This window comes from Eptesicus fuscus, chromosome 14, assembly GCF_027574615.1.
Source record: "Eptesicus fuscus isolate TK198812 chromosome 14, DD_ASM_mEF_20220401, whole genome shotgun sequence".
Classification (NCBI taxonomy): Eukaryota; Metazoa; Chordata; class Mammalia; order Chiroptera; family Vespertilionidae; genus Eptesicus; species Eptesicus fuscus.
Genome location: NC_072486.1, coordinates 56,090,234 through 56,114,034, shown reverse-complemented (window position 1 = coordinate 56,114,034; position 23,801 = coordinate 56,090,234). Strand labels below are relative to the sequence as shown.

At 41.1% G+C, this 23,801-nt stretch overlaps 1 protein-coding gene across 2 annotated transcripts in view; it reads right to left on the bottom strand.

Moving 5' to 3' along the window:
- Positions 1–21,096, bottom strand: part of PTN (pleiotrophin) — a 94,760-nt gene extending 73,664 nt beyond the window's left edge. For both annotated transcript variants that reach the window (XM_008150495.3, XM_028159034.2), the window contains exon 1: positions 20,852–21,096. The gene's annotated coding sequence lies outside the window, so the exon portion shown is untranslated. The remainder of the gene's footprint in view (positions 1–20,851) is intronic.
- Between the last annotated feature and the right edge of the window lie 2,705 nt (positions 21,097–23,801).

Sequence of the window (23,801 nt, the reverse complement as noted above, 5' to 3'; positions counted from 1 at the left end):
TGTAGGAAAATACTTTAGATACAAGAAATATATTTATATAACATATCACTTCCTTTCCATATATATATTTTTACATTTCATATTTCACTATCTTTGTTCATGCCCCCACACTAACTATAAAATTTACATGGCTATAGTGGCAATATTTATCTTGTTATTAGTAGTGTTCAATATTGATGTCAAGTTCTTAGATGATAGGTAATAAAATATATTTTATATGTGGATTTATAATTTATCTATAACAATATTATTTTTGCTAGATATTAATTAAAGTTTGTGGATCTTCCCACGGTTTCCTCTTCTTGTCCAAACACTCTTTAATATTCATTTCTCAGTGGCCCTATGACAATAACAGGCTTTGGAATTCAAACATATGGGCCCAGATTAAATATATGTAATCAGTAGAAATAAATATTGTTTAATGCTTAAGTTATTGAAAAAGAGTTATTATAGTCTTGAGTTCTGATTCTATTTATAAATGTATTCGATTTTTTATTTATTTTATTTAAAATAGGCCATTTTTAACTAGGGTAAATAAAATGCTATGGTTAATGTTAATAACTTTAATTGTCACAAATATATTACGCTACACAATAAGGAGATTGAACTATTGAAATTGTTTAATCCCTTTCAGGGGCCAGAACCTGTTTGGAAGGAACTCAATAGGCCTTTCCTAGCACCCTCCTTCCTGAGCCATCTCTCCTTCCCTGGCACACTCTCTATATAATAGTCCTGCTTTAGTTCCTATAACTCTTACCACTAACGGAAACTTGTCTACTTATCTGTTTTTTCATTTACCGAGAATGAAAACTCAATGAAAGCAAGTGCCTTTTATGCGTCCACCCCTGTGATGCGGGGCTTAGCAGAATAGTATGTGGGCGTGCTATAAATATTTGATGAGTGAGAAAACGGATGGTGACCCACCTATTAGAATGCCCCAAATCCAGAAAAGGGACACCACCAAATGCTGACAAGGATGTGGAGCAATAGGAACTCTCATTGATTATAGACAAGGCCTGTACAGGGGAATATAGGACATCTCTTAATTTTGCTATGAATCTAAAACTGTTCTTTTAAAAAAAATAAAGTCTTTTAAATTCATCATCTGATTTTAGTACCCAGTGAGGAAAAAGTACATTGAGTGGAACTATTTTATCATAGGAATTAAAACTTGCTTATTTTCAGTATTGTTCATGTGCTGGGGGAAAAAACCTAAAACTAATTAAAAATATTTAAAAACAAAAAAAAATATTATGCCAACCACACTCAAGGACATAAGGAATTAAGGGAATGTATCTCATTTTGGTACATTAGCATAAAGCTGATGAATATTCTATTGATACTCTTCTAAGATCTCCCCTAAACTCCCAGCCTTTAAACCCCCTCAAAAGGAGGATCCAAGCAAGGGCTCTCCCTCCCAGGAGCATGCCCACCCCTGCCTCTCCCTTCCCTCGCAGGCACACATCTTGACTAAGCTCTAAAGACCCCAGGAGACTTGCAACCAAGGAGTAATGGGCATTGGCGGCTTGTCCAGGGCTAACTCCCTGACCCTGTCCGCGAAGGCTCACTTTGCTCTGACTTCTTAGTGAGCCAAAGCAGCCCAGCCCAGGATCATTTCCCCACCTAGGCTTTCTCCTGTTGCTTCTTCTATCCTAAGCTCTTCCTTCTTTTACTGTCCCCAGCTTTAATAACCGTCCTCTAAAAATCACAAAAAAAGGAAAAATTAATGGATATTTAAGTGGCGACATCTCTATTTATTTTAAAAATACAAAATATATAATAATATGTAGTTGTTTTTCAGGTGTAATATGTACACTGATATGTACCAGCAGTTCTCACTTTGCACAGTAGTGTGGGCTCATAAAAATGATCATGTATGCTCAAACCATGGAAAGCAACCTTAATAATCAATGAGGAAAATTATGATTTTTCTCCTTGAACTTTTAAAATGTTGCCAAATCATTAAAAACTCCTACTATTCGTTACTAGGTCTGGGTTGGTATCTGGGAATTTGCCTTTCTAAGGAGTAACCAGTGAAGCTGATGTTGCAGATTCGGGAACCACATTTTGAGAACCACTCACTTAAATATAATCAGAAAGATATTCCACGGGGAGGAAGGGAAAAAATCCAGAGACCAAAACCTGACAAGTGCATAGACATGAATCAGGAATCTTAGAGATCTTAGAGTGTGGGAGATGGAAGCCTGCAAAATTCAAGTGATTTAATTAAAATACAAAGTTGGCCAGTCTTAGAGTCTGGTCTACAACCCAGAATCATTTTTCTTTTTTCGACATTTTTTTATTGAGGTACTATATGTGTACATATCTTACCATTGCCCCCCACACCCCACACCCATACATGCCCTCACCCCCCAGAGTTTTGCGTCCATTGTTTATGCTTATACAGAATCATTTTCAATAATTTCTGAATGACAGCTAGCATCCTAATAGAGCCTAGATATATGCTGAATATGTTTTACACACACACACACACACACACACACACACACACACACACACACACACGAAAAGGAGTTTGCAAACATTACTGCATATAAAAACAGTCCTATGGCCTGTTTCAAAATGAACATCCCTAAACCCTCACCTAAAGGCTCTGATTTCATAGGTGGACCTGGAACTTTAACAGCCCCACGAGATTCAAACACAGGTGGACTGTTCTTGAAGAAACAGTGCTCAAGAATTGAACAAGCCAAAGTTTGAAGCCACAGAATCTATATACAGGAAGAACAGAATACCAACTTTTCTCTGATTTTTTTAATGAAATTCTTCCACAGACTATGAAAACCCCCAGAAATATGCTATGAGGTAGATAAGGCAATCATCATTCTTTCTTCTTGGAATGAAGTCTCCATTCTCAGAGTCTTCTTATTCACATCTGTATAAAGGGCAATCATATTCAACAGAGCTCATACAATTGTTCTGAGAATAAACTAAGACATTCTAAAGCAATGTGCAAATAAAATTAATACATGGATGTTAGCTGTTAGTTTGGTATAGAAAAACCTAAACAGAGTATGATTTTTTTTTCATATCAACTAGGTCACCTGCAGATAAGAGTCTTACTTATATTATCACAAGCTCATCTTAGTAGAAGCTTATTCATGGTTCAAAGGAACCAAAATCAGCAAACCCTCCATAAATCATAAAATTTCACCCTCCGGGTCACAAATTCCCTGGACGAGAACTTGAAGACTGAACTGTAATCTGGAACAAGATTAAATACAATATATTTGGGGCTAAAAGGCTTTCTTAGAAATCCTCTTGTCCCCAGGACTTATCTGATTCATGATTGAATTGGAGATTGGAAACTAAATAATTTTGACTTCCTGAGCTTTCTTTTCTCTTAGCAAAGCTGCAAAAATAATTTTTACCGAAGGAAAATAAAAACGATCCCTTTACCTCTGCCAAAAGGGAAGAGAGAGTTTCTGTGTCCCAGCGAGGCATGAGAAGGAGGTGCCTACTGGGGACAGCAAAGAAGAAGCCAACCACCCCACAAAATACCCTCCCAGGACCAGAGCCCTTTCAGCAAAGTACCTAAGAAACACACTCCCCAGCACTTGTTTTTCTCCACATATTTTAATCCATATTTGCTGAGTCCTCGCAATCCAGCTTTCACTGTCACTCTGGTATCGAGTTTCATGAGGAGCTACTTTTTCCACTGGCTGCAGAAGTAAGGACTCTCATTTGAGCAAAGAAAACTGAGCTGTTTCGAGGAAAAAGTGGGCATCTCAGTGTGGGACATCAGTGTTCATCCAAAATGCAGTTACTCAAATTACAGAAGGTTCTCAAAGGCCCACTGAACTATTTTGGAAAATGTGGCTTCAACCATTCCATTCGCATGTGCAATGCCAGGACCTGAATGTGGTGTTTTCTTGAAAGCTGAAGCCTCCAAGGAATTATTAAAGTAAGAAGCAAAGTAATAAAAATTATTCCCAGAAAATAAATCTGTTAACATGGTCTTACCTCATTCTAGCCAAAGTATGTTGCAAGAGCTCCTGGGGAGGAAGGTACAGTAATGAGCGGGGAATTTGAGTTTTCATGGAAACCTGGTCACCACGGGCCAAATGCTACATGCCTGAGGCTCCTTCTTATCAAAGGGCCGCCCCAGACATTGAGTTTGCCCACAAAGTCAGAGATACCTGAGAAGCCTGGGTCCAGCCAGGCTCAGTTCTGAAGATAATCCTGTCTCTCCACAATTCTTCAGGCTCGAACACTCACCTCTTCCCCCAAATCAGCTCTTTCTCTAAGCTTCTTCTATCAACGGCACTAGTATGCCCCCAAACTCAGCTTCAACCTCTCACTTTTCACTCACTCTTCATGTACCCAGCTTCCATCCTAATGTACAGACTTCAGATAGCTTTTATTTTCCTTCACAGCATCTCCAGAAAGGATTCCTTCTAAGTATCTACTTTCACTAAGGCATTTGAAATTTTTCTTTCTTCCTTCCCTCCTTCCTCTTCCTCTCTCTCTCTCTCTCTCTCTCTCTCTCTCTCTCTTTCTTTCAGTACCTACTTTCATCAAAGCATTTGAAATTTATTTCCTCCCTCCCTCCTCCTCCTCCTCCTCCTCCTCCTCCTCCTCCTCCTCCTCCTCCTCCTCCTCCTCCTCCTCCTCCTCCTCCTTCTTCTTCTTCTTCTTCTTCTTCTTCTTCTTCTTTTCTCTCTCTCTCTCTCTCTCTCTCTCTCTCTCTCTCTCTCTCTCTCTCTCTCTCTCTCTGTACCTACTTTCACTAAAGCATTTGAAATTTATTCCCTCCCTCCCTTCCTTCCTCCCTTTTCTTCCTTCCTTCCCTCATTCCTTTGTTCTTGTGCAAAGTATTGGGCTAAGAACTCCACAGTTAAGTAGGGAAGATAAATTCATTTAAAATAACCATTTTATGATAAGAATAAAATCAGGATTCACAGCATTGACTCTACACAGAATTCCTCCCTTCTCCCTTATATTCTTCAGTCTTTAAACACAAGTCAGGAGACATTTCCTCCTGGAAGCCTTCCCTCAATCCACCCCCAGCTGAATTGGGTGTCTCCCCTAGGGGCTTTCAAAAGTGCAAATCTAGATCATTGCCTGGACGCTGTACTGATTCGCTTTTTATGTGCCTTCTCCCCAACTAGACTGTGAGAGTTGAAGACAGATAGTGTCTTCATTTCTATATTCCTAATACTTAACATAGAGCCCAGCATATTGTGTTCATTGTATATTTTGAATAAATAAATGAATGCATAAAAAATGTATCAAAGAAAAATCATAGAAAGCTGTGGAACAGAAAAAGGAATGAGTACTCAATTTAACTAGGAGAATAAAGATAATTTTTATGGAAGAGATGGTATTTAAGCAAAGCACTGAAGCATGAATAGGAATTCTAGAATTTGAAAAGATCAAGGGCTTGGTACTCAGAGGACTTACCTAACTGATTTTGAAAAGATCAAGGGGTGGTACTCAGAGGACTTACCTAACTGATTCTCCCCCATTCTGTTACTTTTCTAAAAATAATCTTTCTTATAATCTACCAAGTTTTCTTTCCTTCCTTGCTTCTGGAGAACCTTCAGCGATTTCTTATGACCTAAAATGATGCAATTCAAGCAGAGTAGTTTACACTTCAAAGGACTTGGTATTATTACCCAACGCTTTTTCTAATCCTAACTTTTTTTCTAATGATAACTTTCATTCTCTGACCACCCACTCTCTGCACAAATCTGGCCCATCTGCTCTCTGACAGGCGCCCCACACCCCATATCTTGATTTTTATCATCTCCTTGGGGTTCTCCTTTCTCCATCCCTCCCCTGGGGTGCTTTCCCTGCCTTCCTGCCATATATAAAACCACTCTGCTTTGAAAATCCTGCCCCTCTATGCAGTATCCCTTTCCATTCAGACAAGAATGTCTTCTTCTCTAGAACTTGATGGGACCATTCATTTACCAATTAATCATATGCTATGTTGTATGGTTTTCCAACTATAAGTCCACTTTGTCCCTCTTATGAGAATCCACATCAGGTACCCACTGGCTAAGATAATGGTGGTGTCTTTTGTCTCAGACAAGTATTCTATTGATTAAAAACTATCAATAAATTAAGCACTCCTCTGAGGATATCTGAGGTGTCTAGACACCCTCCTGCCTACACTCCCCCAGCTCCCTTTTCAGACACCTTCTTATTCAGCTACCAGTTGATGAATATTCACAATAGATAGAAGATTTCATTTAATAAGAAAGAACAAAATTATATTATCAGTTCATCTGTTAGAAATCACTAACTTTGACTATGTTATAAAAACTTCCAACTTCCCTCTTTTTCATAATTGATAGAATTATTATCATAATCATTTTTACCTCTTCCATGCAGACAAAGTAGTTTATTCATTGTGTGACTAGCCCTTTTAGATGCATCCCTTTCACTGTGTTTACCTAGATCTTATAATCACCGTGCTCCTTCATGCTTCCCAGCCTCCCAGTCTTTGACCCTCATCAAACCACATCAATATCAGTCCTAAGCCTTAGTCATAAAAGACAGCTAGAAGGATGGAAGCTCAACACTTCAGAAAAGGAGTGACGTCATCATGCACAACAGGCTGTGGACATGGAGAATCCATTACCTACTCTTCCCCAGCCTCTTCCATCTGTGCCCCACGGCTGGATGTCCAAGCTTGACAGTGAATGCTTTCCAATGGGAAACTGTAGCAGGATTCTTTTCCCCATCTTTTGGTCCCTATTGTGTGTTCAGCTGCACTGGAGCTAGCTGCTAATCAAAACCAGAGACTCTCATACACAAACAAACAGGGCATTGTGTCCTTCCCAGGGTTAGAGCACAGCAGCCCACCAATTTAGTCAGGTGATAGCAGGCTGGACAGACAGACAGGACATCTCCCAGACACCCTCCTGCCTACACTCCCCCAGCTCCCTTTTAAGCACAGGCTGATTGAAGGACCAGGCCAGGCAAACCGATACTTGAGAGAACAATGGAGAATGAAACAACATACAATAGTATGCAATCAAAGAGTCTAACAATAGGATTCTATGTGCAAGAGAGGGTGTATTGATGGACAGTGACTAGGAAAAAGAAGGGAAAACTGAACCAAAATATCTTCAAATTCTCATGGGGCCCTTGTCCTGGAATAAGGGGGTGGAGGCAGAAGAGCATCATGCTTAAGAGATTGGTGGTTAGAAATATTAGGACTACAATACCTGTTCTCTCTCTCACCAGCCTGTGATTCTGGACAAGTTACTTAACCATTCAGAGACCAAATTTCCTCATTTTTAAACTAAGAATAAAAATTATCTTTATCCCAGGGGGGTTTTGGGGGAGTATTATACCCATAATTTCTAGAAAGCACTCAATAAATATTAGATATTATTATTAAAGCTCATGAATGATGCTCAGAAAAGAAAAAAGAAAAAAAGAGAAAATAATAAAAAAGAAAGCAAAGTCTTCAGCTTCTAGAAGTAGCGATGATGAGAGCTAGAGGCTCCTCCCTGGCCCTGGAAGTTCCTAAGAACTTCATCAGAGATGCTGGCAGGTTCTGAACTCTGACTTATCACCATGTGTCCCCAGGGCACATCAAGGGAAGCTAGGAACGCCAATGGCCAACATGAAGCATGTCTACATACAATAAATAGCAGAAGGCAGGACTCTGGGTGTCTGAACATTGATAACGGAAATATCTCTGAGTATAAAGGAGAGAGCAGAAAAGAAAAGCTGAAGATGCAAAAAAAAAAAATTGTTCATTTCACAACATTTGGCTTGGGCAGCCAGTTAATATTAAATCTTTCCAGGAATGGAGGCAAGGAGGCTGGGTAGATGAGGAGAAGAGTAGAAACTAGGTAAAATTTATCCTAATTCTATGCAACAACAAACATGAATTGAGCACCTCCTGTGTGCCAGGCACTATTTGGGTAGTGGTAAAGTGAAAGAACTAGAAACAATTAACTAGCAGTAGAGAAGGGACAATGAGGTCTGTAGCAAGATACATGGCCAGTGAACTCAGAATTAAAATAGTGACTCTCTTTACATAGAAAGGACCCATGATCCAAGATGATTTAACAATTGAAGTATCTTCATTTGGAGACCTCCAAATGGAAATGATATCTGTCAGATGCTATCTGGAGGAATTTATTATAATATTTGCAGGTTTGCTTCAATAAACACCAGTCAATATTTCCATACTTTATCCTTTTTTAAAATATATTTTATTGATTTTTTACAGAGAGGAAGGGAGGGAGAGAGAGTTAGAAACATCGGTGAGAGAGAAACATCAATCAGCTGCCTCCTGCACACCCCCTACTGGGGATGTGCCCGCAACCAAGGTACATGCCCTTGACTGGAATCAAACCTGGGACCCTTGAGTCCGCAGGCTGACTCTCTATCCACTGAGCCAAACCGGTTAGCGCCATACTTTATCCTTTTTAGATGTACCTTAATGTCCCTCAGTTGCACATGGTGCTCCACACTGGGTATTTCCTCATCCTCATTTTAGTAAAAGTCAAATTTATCTGTTGAGCCACTGTCCCATAGTTTCTCTATTTCCAACCTCTAGGAGAATTTTGTTACTTGCTCCTCAGAGCATTAGTAAATAGTCTACACTTCATTGCCACATTTCTCACCCTCTCAGTTCAGATGTCCTTGGCCTTTCTGAAGGTCTAAAGGACATTCCGGTCTCAATATAACATTGTAAGTCATAATAGGTACAAATATATGCACATTCTCCAGGAACAAAGTGCGATTTTGCCTAAATTTCACCAAGAACAGAGATAAGCAATCCCAGGTCATGTCAGATGAGACTGAAATCCATTCCCTTTTGAGGAAAATAATCTCTGACCCTTAGGCTGCTCTTCCTCACCAAAGAAACATTAAATCGCCTTAAGAAGAGTAGTGACAACACCATGCCCTGTTCTGTACCTGCTGATGGATTTGGACATCAGACCAGGAAGGGGTCAATTTGAGATGGGAAGAAGACAGGGGATAATATTAGTTCTTCAAAATAAAGTAGAACTTGTTAATAGAAATGTCCAAACCTAACGTTTTTCTGATTTAAACAAGATACTTGATGTTATACTTTGCAGCTTGTAAATGGATGTCACGGGTAGAAAACTAACCCAGGAAGCTCACTGGCATTTCATGCATCGAAACCTTAAACCCAGAGAGATGCTGTTGTGCTCCAGCCCTTGAAAAGAAACTTCTCAGTCTCCTTGATCCCCTTTGCTCACCCTCTTCCCCTGTCAAGGGTGGGGAAGACATGGATGGAAACAATGAGTTACAGGGAGTTCCTATTCTGTCCAGGAACTCTTCACTGGACCACTGATACTGTTTTGTCTTCAAAGGCTTCCCCTGTGAAGAACAAGAAGGAGCCAGGGTTGCTTCACACAGCTGACTGACTTCATGTCATTATTATTCCAAGAGGCCTCTAGAGCCCAGGAGATCTGGAAAGCAAACAAGACAAATCCACCCCAGAGAAATCTCCTAACAAACCCCATCAGAGCCATATGGGCCCAAAGGACCCAAAGTTCATTCACAGTGAAGGAAACCTCCATGCTGCCTACGACAATTTACTATGAGGTCTGAGTTCCTCTCCTTAAGCATAGGGGTTCTGTCAGATTGTTGGATGTTTTCTCTAAGGTCTCAGTTCAAGTGTTCTACTATTTCTTTTGTCTTCTTGGTTCTGCTGCCTTTGAAGCTGACCACCCTCGTTGGAACCTCTTACAAGAGAAGACCATCGCTGGATGAGACGTTTGAAACCCATAGTTAGCTTGCTTTGAGAAAATGTGGATCTAGTTAGAGAGAAATTGGTAGAAATCCACTACTACCCATGTATTGCTGCTGAACTGATTTTGACCTATTTCTCCAAACCAAATTTCTTTATGACAGCCTTGAAGTACAATACAAATCCCCATGTATCACATAGCAGAGGGCAAGCTCTGTGGTCCCTGACCATCAGACTGAAACAGCTATTTAAAAAGGCTCAAAACCAGTTAGGCTCATGTTAGTGGGAATCCCAATACTGGCCTAGATGATAACAGCATTTAACTTTCTTCATGCCTCCTCAACGAATAGGATTGCAGTTGTCAGACCCAGATTTGATCTCACTTTAAACTAGAGCCAATTTGTACACTAGTCATTCCAGATAAAAACAGAGCAAATAAATAACTCCCCAAAGGGTTCCAAGCCCTGGAGGGACATGAATCAGAGGTCTGCTGCTCCCATAGTTTGCCCACCTGTAGTGTATTGGGCCCAGTCTTCTTAGCTCAGAGCAGCTCAGAGGGTCCCCGGGCTCCTGGGACCTGCTAATGGGGTTAGCTTGGACCTGGATGGGTTCAGGCAGCTGGGGCTTCCCTGGGGAGACTTTTACCCCCTGATATGCATCTGGAAGGGTCCTCAAGGCTAGAATGGAAGATAATGTTTACTCAGCTTGACCTGCAGTTGGCATAAGCGAAGTTCCCCAGGATTATCTGTTCCCATCTAAACAACCACAGCCTTTGCTGGAACAAAGATTTTTTTTGTTTGCTTCATGGGATTATATTTGTTTTCATTTTTCTCTTTCCAACTTTTTTATGAATCCACAATATCACAATATCAATTTGTTAAACTTTTATTTTAATGATTTAAATTTACCCCTGTCAAGCAAAATAAATGGACTTTCCATCTTAAGTGGTCAATATAATAGAAAAAATGGCATACGTTAACATGAGTGCAGCTGTTAAAAATATAGCATGCATCAATTATCATGTTGACTTGAAAAGTAGGATATATTATTCAAACAACTATTTTTTAAAGTTACATCAGAAGAACTGTATATCAGAATGTGAATAGTGGTGCCTATTTTGAGCAGGATTATAAGTGAGTTTTTCCTACTTTATAACTTTTTAAATATGTGAATATCTTGTACGATGAACACATATTTTTTAGAATGAGATAAAATAATGTTTATATTTGTGTTTTCTAATAACGAACATAATCATGAGGAAAGCCTTTTCATTATTATTTACATGACTAAAATTAATCTTTCACAAGTCTGACAGGTAATGAGCTATATCTAAGATTTCTGCATATTGCCAGAGACATTGAATTTAATAGTTAAATGTATATCATAACCAAGGATAGAAGATGGGCGGAGGCATTATTTTACTGTTTCAAAATTTAAATACCTACATCTGTTAGAATAATTTAATAAGCTACCAGCTTTCTTTCCTATAGCAGCTTCAAGCTTCCTCATTTGAACCCCTGGGGCTATATTGAAAAAATATAGTGCACACAGAAGCAACATTTTTTGTGGAAAATATCTTTTGGAGAACTAAATGGGTTCTGGCATGAGTCTCCAAAGCTGCAGTTATTTTTTTAATTTTAATTTAAGATTCAACTTCTAGTTTACCAGGGACACCCCATCTGGCCAGCTGGCACATGCCCAGTGGAACCTCTCTCATATTCTGCTCAGAAGTGAAGACCACTGCATGTTAAAACCTCAGAGATAATTCTCTGCATAAGGAGCAATAGTCCCGTAGCTAGGTTTAGAAAAGGCCCTATTTGGAAAGCCATTATGAAAATAGTGTTTTAAAGTTTTGTATGGTCTCCAGTGGTTTAGCTTGAGTCAAGATTTTCCGTTATCTGAGTTGCTACTAAGATAAGTTCTTACTGATTAAATATGAACTCTGAGACAAAAAGCTCTGGCTCCTTCTCTGCTGCCAATGTCCCCCAGGAAGTCACATAGAAAGATGACAGCTGCTCCACTTCCATTAGAGTTTGAAGAGGACAATCGAAGGGAGTAAGATGTTTATACCCTAAACAAGAGGATACTCTAGCACAGAAAAAACATTGCATTACATCTATTTAATATTACGAAGGAAATTTCCTAAACACTTCTCACTACGTTTTAAGGCAAATTAAGAAGGCAGCATTTAGATCACTTGCACCCTCTCCAGCAAAGGGCTCTAGCGGAAGCACTGGTAAAGAAGCTTGTGTCCGCACCTTGCAAGGGGCCAACTAGAGGACATATGGTCCTGTCCAAAACATCCCTGGAGACATCTGGCCCACGCCAAAAGGTCCTCGGTGTTTGGTCCTTAACATGTGCCATTACCAGCTAGACTACCAAGGCAAGAAGGATTGTTATGGCAATACAGCCACTACACAATTTTTTATTGGACCACTAAAACATGATAGTATTTATTAGGTATTAATCCTGTAAACCAAAAGTATCGGTAAATAGTATGGGCTATTTGAGCTGAGGGATGTTTTCTAAGAGTGTACATTCTGGACAAGACCAAATATCAAGAAGCATTTGGAGTGGACCAAATGTCTATGCGGACATTTTGGACAAAACCCAAAGTCCTACAAGGAAGGTGACGCTGACTCTTAAGGTGCAACAGCAATTCAGATGGTGACTGCAAATTTATTTTACAAAATCATCAAACATTGTAAATATTGTCAGACATGAAGATATAGGCGTGAGCACCTTTTGCATATAGCAAGAAGTGTTACTGTCCACAACACTCATTGTTTTTATTAAGCTATGGATTCTGTGATGGGAGAGCTCTGATCTCTCTTTCATTCTCTCGTTTGTTGGACTGAATACCAGTAGCTGGTTACTCAAATTTAGGTCCCCAGGCCAGCAGCACTATCATTGGGAACTTGTTAGAAATTCAGACTCTTGCCCTGGCCAGTGTGGCTCAATTGGCTGGGCATCGTCTGGTGTACTGAAAGGTTGCTGGTTCCATTCCTGGTCAGGGCACATGCCCAGGTTTCAGGCTCAATCCCCAGTAGGGGGCAGTGCAGGAGGCAGCTGATCGATGTTTCACTCTCACATCAATGTTTCTCTCTCTCTCTCCCTTTCCCTTCCTCTCTTTCTAAAAATCAATTTAAAAAAAAATTTTTTTTTAAGAAAAGAAATGCAGACTCTTAAAAGTCTACGGGAGACATAGTGAATCAGAATCTGCATGTTAACAAGATCTCCAGGTGACTGATAGGCACATCAAGGTATGAGAATCACAACTATAGTATAAACAAGTGCTGCCAATCCTCTGTAAAGACCTAAATTTAGTGAAAACACCAATTGAAAATACCGACTCTTAGGAAGAACTGTAATATATTATTTTGTGAAAGATCCTTTTTAGGATTGTCTAGTCACTTCTTTTTTCATTATGACTCAGATTTCCTTTTCTTCTCACCTGTCACACATCTTTCCTCCTACTCAAACTTACCTTCCAGCATCTCAGGCAATCTCTGGGTGTCCTGAGAAAATGACAATGACAAGCAGCAGAATTGGGGAAAGAGAAAGCTAGAACTGGCCCCACTGACTTTATAACCACATTTACTATAACAGGTTATGGTTTACAATCATTGCATTGTCACAGTTTACCTTTAACACCAACCTGTGAGGTAGGCAAAGCAGGTGATATCATCAGCATCATCGCCATCTTACAACTGACAATCCTGAGGTTCTAGAAGATTCAGTGACATACTCTGCATCCCATACCAAACAACAGTCAGAACTATGATGGAATAAATGCTTGTTCCTGCATCCAAACTTGACCCTTAGTTAGAGAACCAACCGGGCAAAGAAACAAAGGCAGTGGGGGAGGGAGAGTGAGGTGGACTATCATCAGGTGCTTTGTCACCATAATCATCCTCATCAAACACTCTCTAGCAATCAGACTCTGGGATCAGTATTTCACATTCATTTCTAAATCAATCTTCATGTCAATCCCAGAAGGTAAGTACTAGTGACCTCATTTGAGAGATAAGAAACTTGAAGAAAGACTACACTATTTGCTGATGGTCACACAGCTAGTAAGAAGTGTAGCTGTAGCTTATACCTTGATTTCTTTGACCTGGAAGTTCACATATTTGCTTGTTAGGGCTAAAGTTTCAAATGCATCACCTGTGTCCTGATGTCACATGTCCAGTTTCCTTGATTCCACCTCTCAACTCAGAACCTCTGGGGATGGGCCCTAGGCATCTGGATGCTAAGACATGACACTGGTTATTCTGATAAACACTAAAGATAGGAACCACTAGGTTATTTGGGCTCTTACTTTACAAACATAGGAGTTTAGTTTTGATGTGAAAGGCAACTGGAACATAAAATTAATTAGCCAAAGAAAGAGATGGCAATATATCATAGAAGAGAAAAAAATACCCAATCTAACAATTTTAAGACCTTTGTTTCAATGGCATTTAATGGGCTCATCTTAACCTTTCTAAGCTTATGTGTCCCTATCAATTTTTAAAAAATCTTGCTCAGCCTACCTAAGTAGAATTGTTGCAAAAATATGAGAAAACAAATGTGAAACGTTCTGAAAAGCAAATGTGTTTTTTATAAATATGTTTTTATTGATTTCAGGGAGAGGAAGGGAGAGGGAGAGATAAAAACATCAATGATTAGAGAGAATCATTGATTGACTGCTTCCTGCATGCCCCTTACTAGGGATTGAGCCCTGACTGGGTGTCTAACCATGATCTCCTGGTTCATGGATCGATGCTCAACCACTGCACAACACCAGTCAGGCTAAAAAGCAAATGTTTTATAGTCATATTGGAGCTATGATGAAAATGCATCAAGTGATCAGTCTAGCAAGCTTTGAATTATATGGTTTGCTAAAGAGGTAGGTCAGATTTCTCCTTCCAATTGGAGATAGCATGAGTCAGAGACCACACAAGGTTTGGAGCCTTTAAGGTAAAGGAGATGGAGTATGATTAGGAAGACACTCCAGAGAACTGGCAGGTATGTACTCGTATGGTCTTTGGAATGAAGGAGACAAAGAAAAGAGAGCTGGACAGGTTTCTTCTAGATGTGTGAGACTGCAAATGGGGGTGCTCATGTTCAAACAGGAAATTGGCACCAGGTGATGTTTAGGAAGATTAGGTATGAAGACAGACAGCCAATTTCATTAGGGGGAGAGGGGGAAAAAAAATGGTATTCTGAGTCATTTACTTATTTTTTCACTCAAATGCCAGGCATTTGGGGGGTATTTCAAGGGTCCTTTGCTAGATATTCTAGGGTTCTTGAGATAAACCTGCCTTCAAGGGGTGCCTAGTGTGGGTGGGGCAGAGCCAGTGGTAAGGGTGAGTGAAAGGTGTGTTCTTCCAATGTCAACATTCTGGGAAAGCAGGAGCTGGAGTCACTGGAAGGGGTGAGTAGAAGCTGGTAACAAGAGGGGAGAATTAGAGCGCACCTAGAGGGAGGATTTGCTGGGAGAACCTTCCCTGGGCATCTTCCATCTCCAGCTCATTTACAGTTTCATGCAAACCCCACAGCTGAAGTTGGAGGACTTGTGTTCTTTTCCTCTGTGTCTATATTTTCACCGAAGAACAGTCATCTCATGTCTGGTACAATTTTCCTGAAAAGGATATCTAGAGCGAAGTGTCATGCCTTTAAAATTATGTTTATTCTAAATAACTCAGACTGAATTCTTAAGATGTCACTTTCAATCATTTATTTGTCTGCTCTATTATGCAGCAACTGTGAAAGGAAAACATGAAGGAATGGAGAATTCAACTGCTCACCCAGAATAAATGACATGAAAGCAACAAAAAGACAGTGATGCTTTGGAAATAAATATTATCACCATTTCCATTTAGCCATTTGAGAGTTACTTTCCTTTTTCTCATAAAAATGTTTCTTTTTTTAAATCTCTTTGTCACTGGAACTGCTTAGGATAAAAATCTTGTGTGTACATACTTCACTATAACTTTTCTTCATTTGTGTTTTAATCTTATTATTCACACGTATATTGAGAGACAGCAAGTTGCTTAAAGACGTATTGATTTATCTTCCTATACCCTGCCACACAACCTGACATATAATCAGGCAGTCAATACCTATAGGTGTTGTTAGGGATAAGAATAAAATAACAAGAGATCTTTTATTGCAATCTCCTTTCCCAAATAGGACTGTGCTCAAAGCATTGCCTTCAGTATTCATTCAAAAAATAATGAAAAATGTGAGACCCAAAACTAATAGAGAATGGCAAGATCTGGAAACTCAAAGAGAGTCCTGATCAACAATGAAGCATTGGGGTGGAGCAGGGGGGGGTGGGGGAGGAGGAGGAAGAGAAGGAAGGGGAGAGGAAGGGGGAGAGAGAGGGAGAAAACAAAAATATTTGGAAATAAATGTCCATATTTGGAAGTTGAAGTGGTGGGAAAAGAAAAAATAAACATGAGAGGAATGGCCAACAAAGTTGGAAAAAAATAAGATAAAAATAATATGTCAAGGAGGTTAAGAAGGCGCATTAGCAGCCAATGGGCTATATGACAAGGAAAAGGAAGAAATGCAAAAAGCCATTGGTTTGATAAAATGTATGTGACTTTTAAAGTGTTTCTTTCAGAGATGGGTAGGGGTGTGATGGATTTTCTTTGTTTGAGATATCTTTTAAATAAATTTCCAATAAAGGATTTCACAAGTTAGCACCATTTACCAAACACCAAGTGTTTAGAATTGTAAAACTGTGAGCCCTAGAGAAAAGAAACTGGGACTTACTGGTAAGTATTTCCTAAATATACCACATGCCCAGCACAATATAAGACATCCTGCACCTATGTAATAAGTATTGTTTATTATTAAACTGACCTGCCATTGTAGCAAGAAACATTGTATGGTTGAGGTAGGGCCTGGGGGAGTGTGATGGGGGTGAGCAATTCTGGTTCCACCCCTTCACTGCAGTTGAGAAGCAGAGAAGAGAATACAGTCAATATTTATTATAATGTTGAAAGTATAAGCTGATCTTAGCCAGGGTCTGCATCAATACGGACAAAAATCTATGGAGTCAAGGTTCAACCTTGACTTCAATCTAGCGAGCAAGTTTCAACCTTCCATGCATTCTAAGATATGGGCAACCATCCCTGATATGTGTGTACATAAACGGAGAGATGCCATCATGGGAAAGGAATTAGGCAAATCATTGTGGGGCTTGTTGGATGGGAAATGATGGCAACTGGATCAGAAAAAGGAGAAATGAGAGTCGGGGGGGGGCGGTAACAGGTAAGCATAAAAGTTGGAAGAAGTGGGAACATGTTGAGATACACATAGCATGCTATTTGTGTTTTAAAATGATGTTTTGGGTTTCACTAAGTGCAAGTCTTAGAATTAAGAGCTCAAATGTCAGTTGCTATGGCTCACTTCTTAAAGACCAAAATACAGGGGGATTTTTTTACTAAGTATGAAATTTAAGAATCTAAGGATTCTGCTTTTATGAAACTCATTATGATGATCGTTTTCTATGTGAAATGTCACTAAACCTACTGTGAAGAAATGGCTCCAAAATAAAGCCCAGTAGAAGAAATTAAGGTTTATTTCTCATACTATTCAAGCAAGTCCTTGCCTACCCTTAAGAAATAGGGATTTGTGGTGGATGTGATCTCCTTAATCAGTCCATAATACTCTCACAATTACAGTGCCCTCTGAGAATGTTACAGTATAGCTGCCCTTTGACATCACAGAAATGTTAACTTCTCATTTACCAAATACTAAAATAGGGAGGAACAAAAGGCTTGTTATATTTGACAATCCAGAAAGATCATATGACACCTGGAAAACTATGCCACATACAAGCCTGGCATGAAACGTGTGGAAAAACGGCCTAGTGGATGGAGACTAGAATTGGCCAGAGACACCAAAAATGGAGAACAACTTTCCAAAGGGAGGCCATGGCCCAAATTCTACTGCAGCCGGTCGACTCTGGATGGAAAAAAGCAGGCCCAGCTCAGAAAGAGAGGGTCCATAGCTGAATATTACTTCCCCCAGGGCCATGGCATGGCCTTGTGCCAAGAGCGGGCAGAATTCCTCTGACTGTTCGTTAGAACAGCAGCCAGGGGAGACTGAGCACCCGAGCAATGACGTGCAGGCGCTCAGAGAGCCCTGACTTGGCTGATGCTCCAGAGAGGACCACACCTTGAAGTGGACGGAGGTGCGCTCAGGTGTTGAACCATGTTTGCTCACTGGGTGGTCTCAGTTTGGACATTACCTTCAGGAGAGAAGTCAAGAACAACTCTCTTCATCACGATGTTATCATATAAAAAAAGCATAGGTGTTGGGAGAACTGGAATTTACATTCTGAATTCTGACTTCTGGCCCTCAATCTACGGTTGCCTTACTACATACACCATTTTGAATAAGCCAAGGAAACTCGGTCTCCAGAGACAATTTTTGAAGAGTAGCAAAAACACCACATGGCTAATAGGACTATGTTCTGAATGCATATGAGCTTCATTTAAATGAGAAAGCAAGATTCATTTAAATGAGATTCCTTCAAAGAGAAAAAAAAAACACATTGAAACTGAAAATATTTAATTTCTAAAATGGATTTTATTGATAAGAGCAATTAAACTATTTGGGGACCTTATTTCTCTCGGGTTATTGCCAACAATCAGGTTTTGTGAAGATGCAAACCAGGCCATTGACTTTGCTAGAGTTTTTTTTTTTTTTAAGGTCCATTATGCTAAGTGAAATAAGCCAGTCAGAGAAAGACAAGCATCACATGATCTCAGTCATATGTGGAATCTAATGAACAAAATAAACTGATGAACAAAATACATCCAGAGACATAGAAGCATGGAATGGACTGTGGAATCTCAGGGGGGAAAGTGGGGGTGGGTGGGTGGGTGGGTGGGTAGTGATCAACCAAAGAACTTGTATGCATATGTGCATAACTCATGGACACAGACAATAGGGTGGTGATGGCCTGGATGTGGGGTAGGGAGGCTAGAAGAGGTCAATGGGGGAAGAAGGGGGTCATATGTAATACTTTCAACAGTAAAGATTTTTTTAAAAGCCCATTACATAAAAATGTGAAGACTGCAACATAGTGCTCTTTATAAAGACCAAATAAGGTACAGGGAAACTTTCAATAAATGAGTAAATGTATTACTCCAAATATCATGGAAAGAGGTCTGGGAAATTATAGGGTTATGCATTATTATATAATACATGTTATACTATATATACTATGAAATACATGTTATTTTTATTCTGTATACCACCTCATTTAAAAGGTAGGTAATAAAAAGTTATATATTAACAGCAGTTTCATTTCTCTCACAGCTGTATCTTTGAAAATACAATGTGACTGTGTCCACAAGTGAACAGCTAGGGTACAGCACCTAGTGAGATATATATATGACTTCAGGTTGGCGGTCCTTACAGAGGAGCGTGAGGAGAAAAATGTTCTAAAGGGGAACTGGAAACAGCCAGCGAGCAAAGATCACTTTCTAAAGTTTTAAAATACAATTAGAGAACTCAAAGCACCCACTTTCTTAAAGCATGGGATAAAGGCATTCGTTTATTTTTAAATAAAATAATTTAAAAACATCATCCCCTACTTTAAATGAAAACGGACAAATGAGTGATTTCACCACTCTGAAATAACTCATTTCCCAAAAAGGGGGAAAGAGATAACATCCACTCTACTTCTCTTTGAATGTAACTGGATTTAAAAAGTTTTTTTTTAATGATTTGGTCTTTAAAATGCATAATTTACTGAAACAGGAGCATAATGGACATGGAAAACACAAGCCTGACTTTCTGTGCTGGGAGCCACTGCCCTCGCCTTGTGGTGTTTCCACACATCAGTTCATCCCCAGATGATCAAGGAGCTCAAAGGGGCTCCGCCACTTCATCGATTCCACGTTTGCCTGGGGTCACGGAATTGCTTCAGGATGTTATTAGTTCAAAAGCTCTTCTTGGTAGTCCCTGATTCTCCTCCCAGGCCCTTCCCTCCAACACACACACACACACACACACACACACACACACACACACACACACACACACACGGAGGTTAAGAAGGCGCATTAGCAGCCAATGGGCTATTTCTGTGCACACACAGAGGTGCACACAAAATGCCTACTAAGATAAAAGATCCTCAAAGACGGGGACTTGGCTGTCCCTCACATTGCCATTCCCCCCTCTCACCATCATTCCTCCCCCCACAGGCCACTCCTTTTTTTTTTCAATATATTCCCAAATTTGCAAAGCTGGGTTAACAGAGATATGTGTAAGTTAACAACAGAGTGTAGATAAACTCAGTGTGTGTTCTTGAGTTTGTATGTCTGTGTGTGCTAAGGACAAAGGTGTGTGTGTGTGTGTGTGTGTGTGTGTGTGTGTGTGTGAAGTGTTTTGTTTGGTGTGTGAAGTAGGGAAGGAGATACATTCGTTCATCGCTTTAAATTACTTTGTTAACTTATTAGAAACATCAGCTCTGAAACTGAGCATCTGACAAGTTAATAAGTCCAAGTATTCCAGTGAGAGATGGGGTGAAAGGTGTGTCTTTTAAACTTTGCACTTAGCCCTTTCGAGAACCATGCCCTGCGTGGCGGGCAGGAGGCGGCGTGCTGGGTGCTGTGAGCGATGCTGGGTGCAGCGGGCACCGGCAGGAACCAGCCCCGCGAGGGATCTGGAAACGCCCGCTGGGAGTCACCGGCGGCGGGCGACCCCGGGGACCGAGAAGGATGGGAAGGAGGCCTGCGCGCTCAGGTGCCTCACCTTCTCTGCCCTCCGCAGCCGCAGACACACCTACTCAGGCAGGTTTACAGGGAGCGGAGCCCCAGCCACGTCCTCCCGCCGGAGGCAGGAGCGGTCCAAATGCAGGCATGACAGCACGAAGCTGCTCGCCCTCCACTCATCTCGGGGAAAGGGGTGGGGGGGGGGCTGACTCTCCTGACCCGACGCCCCCCAAATACGCCTCAGTTTGCCTCTGGAGCAAATCAATTTCGAAAGCGCCCCCTCCCCCAAAAGCCACCGAGGCAGCCTCTCTCCCACTCTTTCCTCCATCAGCTGTCGGCGCCCCGAAAAGTGGCAGAAGGCGCAGGAAACTCCCTTGGAGACACCTGGGAGAACGGCGCGCCCTTTCCCACTTACTTTGAGTTGTAAACGTGCGGTCTGCGCTCGGGCTGCCTTTGTTGCAAGGGGCGAGGTCTGCTGCTCGCGGTCCGGGTACCCGGGCGGCTGCTGCGGGCGGCGCGGGCGGCTCCCTCCCTGCTGGCGGGGACGGGCGCACTGGGCTCTTCCTCCCCCCGGCTTCGCTTCGGGGCTTCCTCGGCTCCGCGGCTCCCTTGGCGGGATTTTCGGACTGGAAGGCGGGGAACCTGATCCTGCCTTGGACTCGATTCCGCCCCGACAGGGAGGGAACGGAAGGGAAGCGGAGGGTGGGGGGGGAGCTGCGCGCGGGCGGGGAGGGCGCTGGCCGGCGAGGGGGGGAGCGCTCTTCCCCTGGCGAGCCGATTGGGGAGCTCATTAAAAGCGGGATCCTCCGGGGGCAGGCCCTCCCCGCCGCGGGAGCCCGCGCACCGATTTGAACCCAGAGGCCAGAGGTGGAACGTGGCTTTGTTTTAACGGAGAGACCCCCACACAGTATTTCTTTTCCCAACTTGACCCACGACCTGTTAGTTCATCAGGTAGGACATCTTAAATGGAGCACTGATGGCAGGTTAGGTTACAGTTTTGGGTCCCAGTTTTTGTTTTTTTATAATGATATTCAGAAAGAAAAAGCACAGTCTTCAAAACCAACCTCTCAATCCTTCCCCCACCACCCCCCCCACCCCAAGGCCCTGCCTACACACAGCGCTGGTTAACTTCACTGTCAGTCATACCACCTGTGCTTCTTCAAATGTGCAAATGCTTCTTTGCGCTTGTCACCAAGAGTGACAGATGTCTGAGAGTTCCCAATTAAATGCCATTTTCCTTTAGGGGCTCTTTCCTTTTTTGGCTTCCTTGGCGCCTTTAGTGACCTGTTCAGCCACATGTCTCTGACACCCACGGATTTAGGGGATTCATCGATGTAGGTAAAATTCAGAGGCTGGGCTTCGTGGCTTCCTGGGGTTTCCATTTTGTTCAAACGAAAGATGCTAAGGTAATATCGCTAAGACAGTTTGAATAACAGATGAATATTTATGATTTAGGTGAGATCAAACTATTGTGTAAAATGATCAAGTATGAAAACAGGTTTACCCCCAGACATTCTAAAAAATTAATGTTGAGATGCTCCGCCACTTGTCAGCTCTTTCTTGTTCATCGTCTTGCTCCATTTACTCTCTTTCAGCTTAGCATTTGACGGTGTCCACCCCAAAGTGACTGCAGAACACACTTCCAGTTCCCCAAGACCTGAGGTTACATTCCTCCATTCAACTTGAAAAGTGTCTATTAAGTGGCTTCTATAATTCTTAAAATTTACATTTACTTAGAACTATCCCTAAATCCAAAAAAATAGAAACTGATTTGTAGCAAGTACTTTTTAGGGACTCTGGATTCTTATATTGACTGCAATGGCAGACAAATGGCTCTGAGGAGGTGCCAGGTGGGGACAAAGACCTGTCTCTACAAGTAGGGCTTTAAGTCAATCAATCAATCTTTTTTGTTTTGTTTCATTTTTCAAAAGAAATTTACTTACACACCTCCAGTCTACCCCCATAACTAAACTCTCCATACACATACCGCATACCATCCTCAAATGAAATAAATGAATAAGGAACTACCATCCTCCAGTGAAATAAATGAATAAGAAACTCAGTTCTACACACAGACTTCAGGTTGCCTGTTTCTCTTTTGTAATTTTATTTATCCAATGAAGCAAAGTAATGTTTGTTTTCATCTGATTGTACTTGTATAAATTGTGGAGGAATGCACATTATCATTTTTTTAAATTATTTTTCCCAGGCCCTTTACTGAGACTTCCCAATATTCACCATCAGTCCATAGAGATAAAGGATAAAGGACGTTAAACAGGGGGCTATCCATTCTCTATTTCTTCCAAAACTTAAAATGTCTACAAATGTGACCTGTTGCTACCGGTTATTATGGTGCTTATCTATCAGGTTGATAAAGTAAGCATGAGATGCCCATGATTTCCACTCCATTACATGTGCTATCAAAAATAGGACCTTGCCCAGCTGGGCTCAGCGATTGAACATCGACCCAGGAACCAAGAGGTTACCAGTTCCATCCTCCATCAGGGCACATGCTCTGGTTGCAGACTCTGTCCCCAGTGGGGGGCATGCTGGAAGCAGCTAATCAATGATTCTCTCCCATCATGGATGTTTCTATCTCTCTCCCCCTCTCCCCCTACTGGCATCTAGTGGAGAGAGGCCAGGGATGCCACTAAACATCCTAAATGTAAAGGACAGGTCCTCTCCTCCTCCCCCAACAAAGAAACAAATAATTATTTGGCCTGAAATGTTAATCGAGTTGAGATTTGTAAAGCCCTGACTAGCATTATTACCCATTGCATTTTAAAAAATATAAAGGGAGGTTAAAGAGAGATTTGTTTGTTTTTAAAGAAATCAAAATCTATGAGGTTGAAATTAGTCATAATTTAACTCAACCCACCATGCACACCAAAGTTTAAGTAGAAGATGTTTTCTAATGCACTCTGAAAAGTTCAACTTCAAATCCAAACTTCATCCTAAGGCATAGTCATGGGTCTGTTGATTTAGGATTCCAAGTAATTTCATTCATTTAGCCAACATTCGCTGAGCACTTTAAGTTTTTGAGTGACTAGATTTAGATGAGATAAAAGCTTGTGTAGCTCAGTGGGTTGAGTATTGTCCTATGTGCCCCGAAGTCGCCAGTTCTTCCCAGTTCAGGGCCCATGCCAGGGTTGGGCTCAATTCCCAGTAGGGGCCATGCAAGAGGCAGCTGATCTATGTTTCTGTCTCTCCTTCTCCCTTCCAATCTCTCTCTAAAAAAATCTAGAAAGATCAATAAAAGCATATTTTTAAAGAAAAGAGAGTTCAGGGAGCTAGCTAAGTAAATATTTGGGAAAATAATCTCCAGACAAAGGGATCCGCAAAAGCAAAGGCCCTGAGGTCAGACC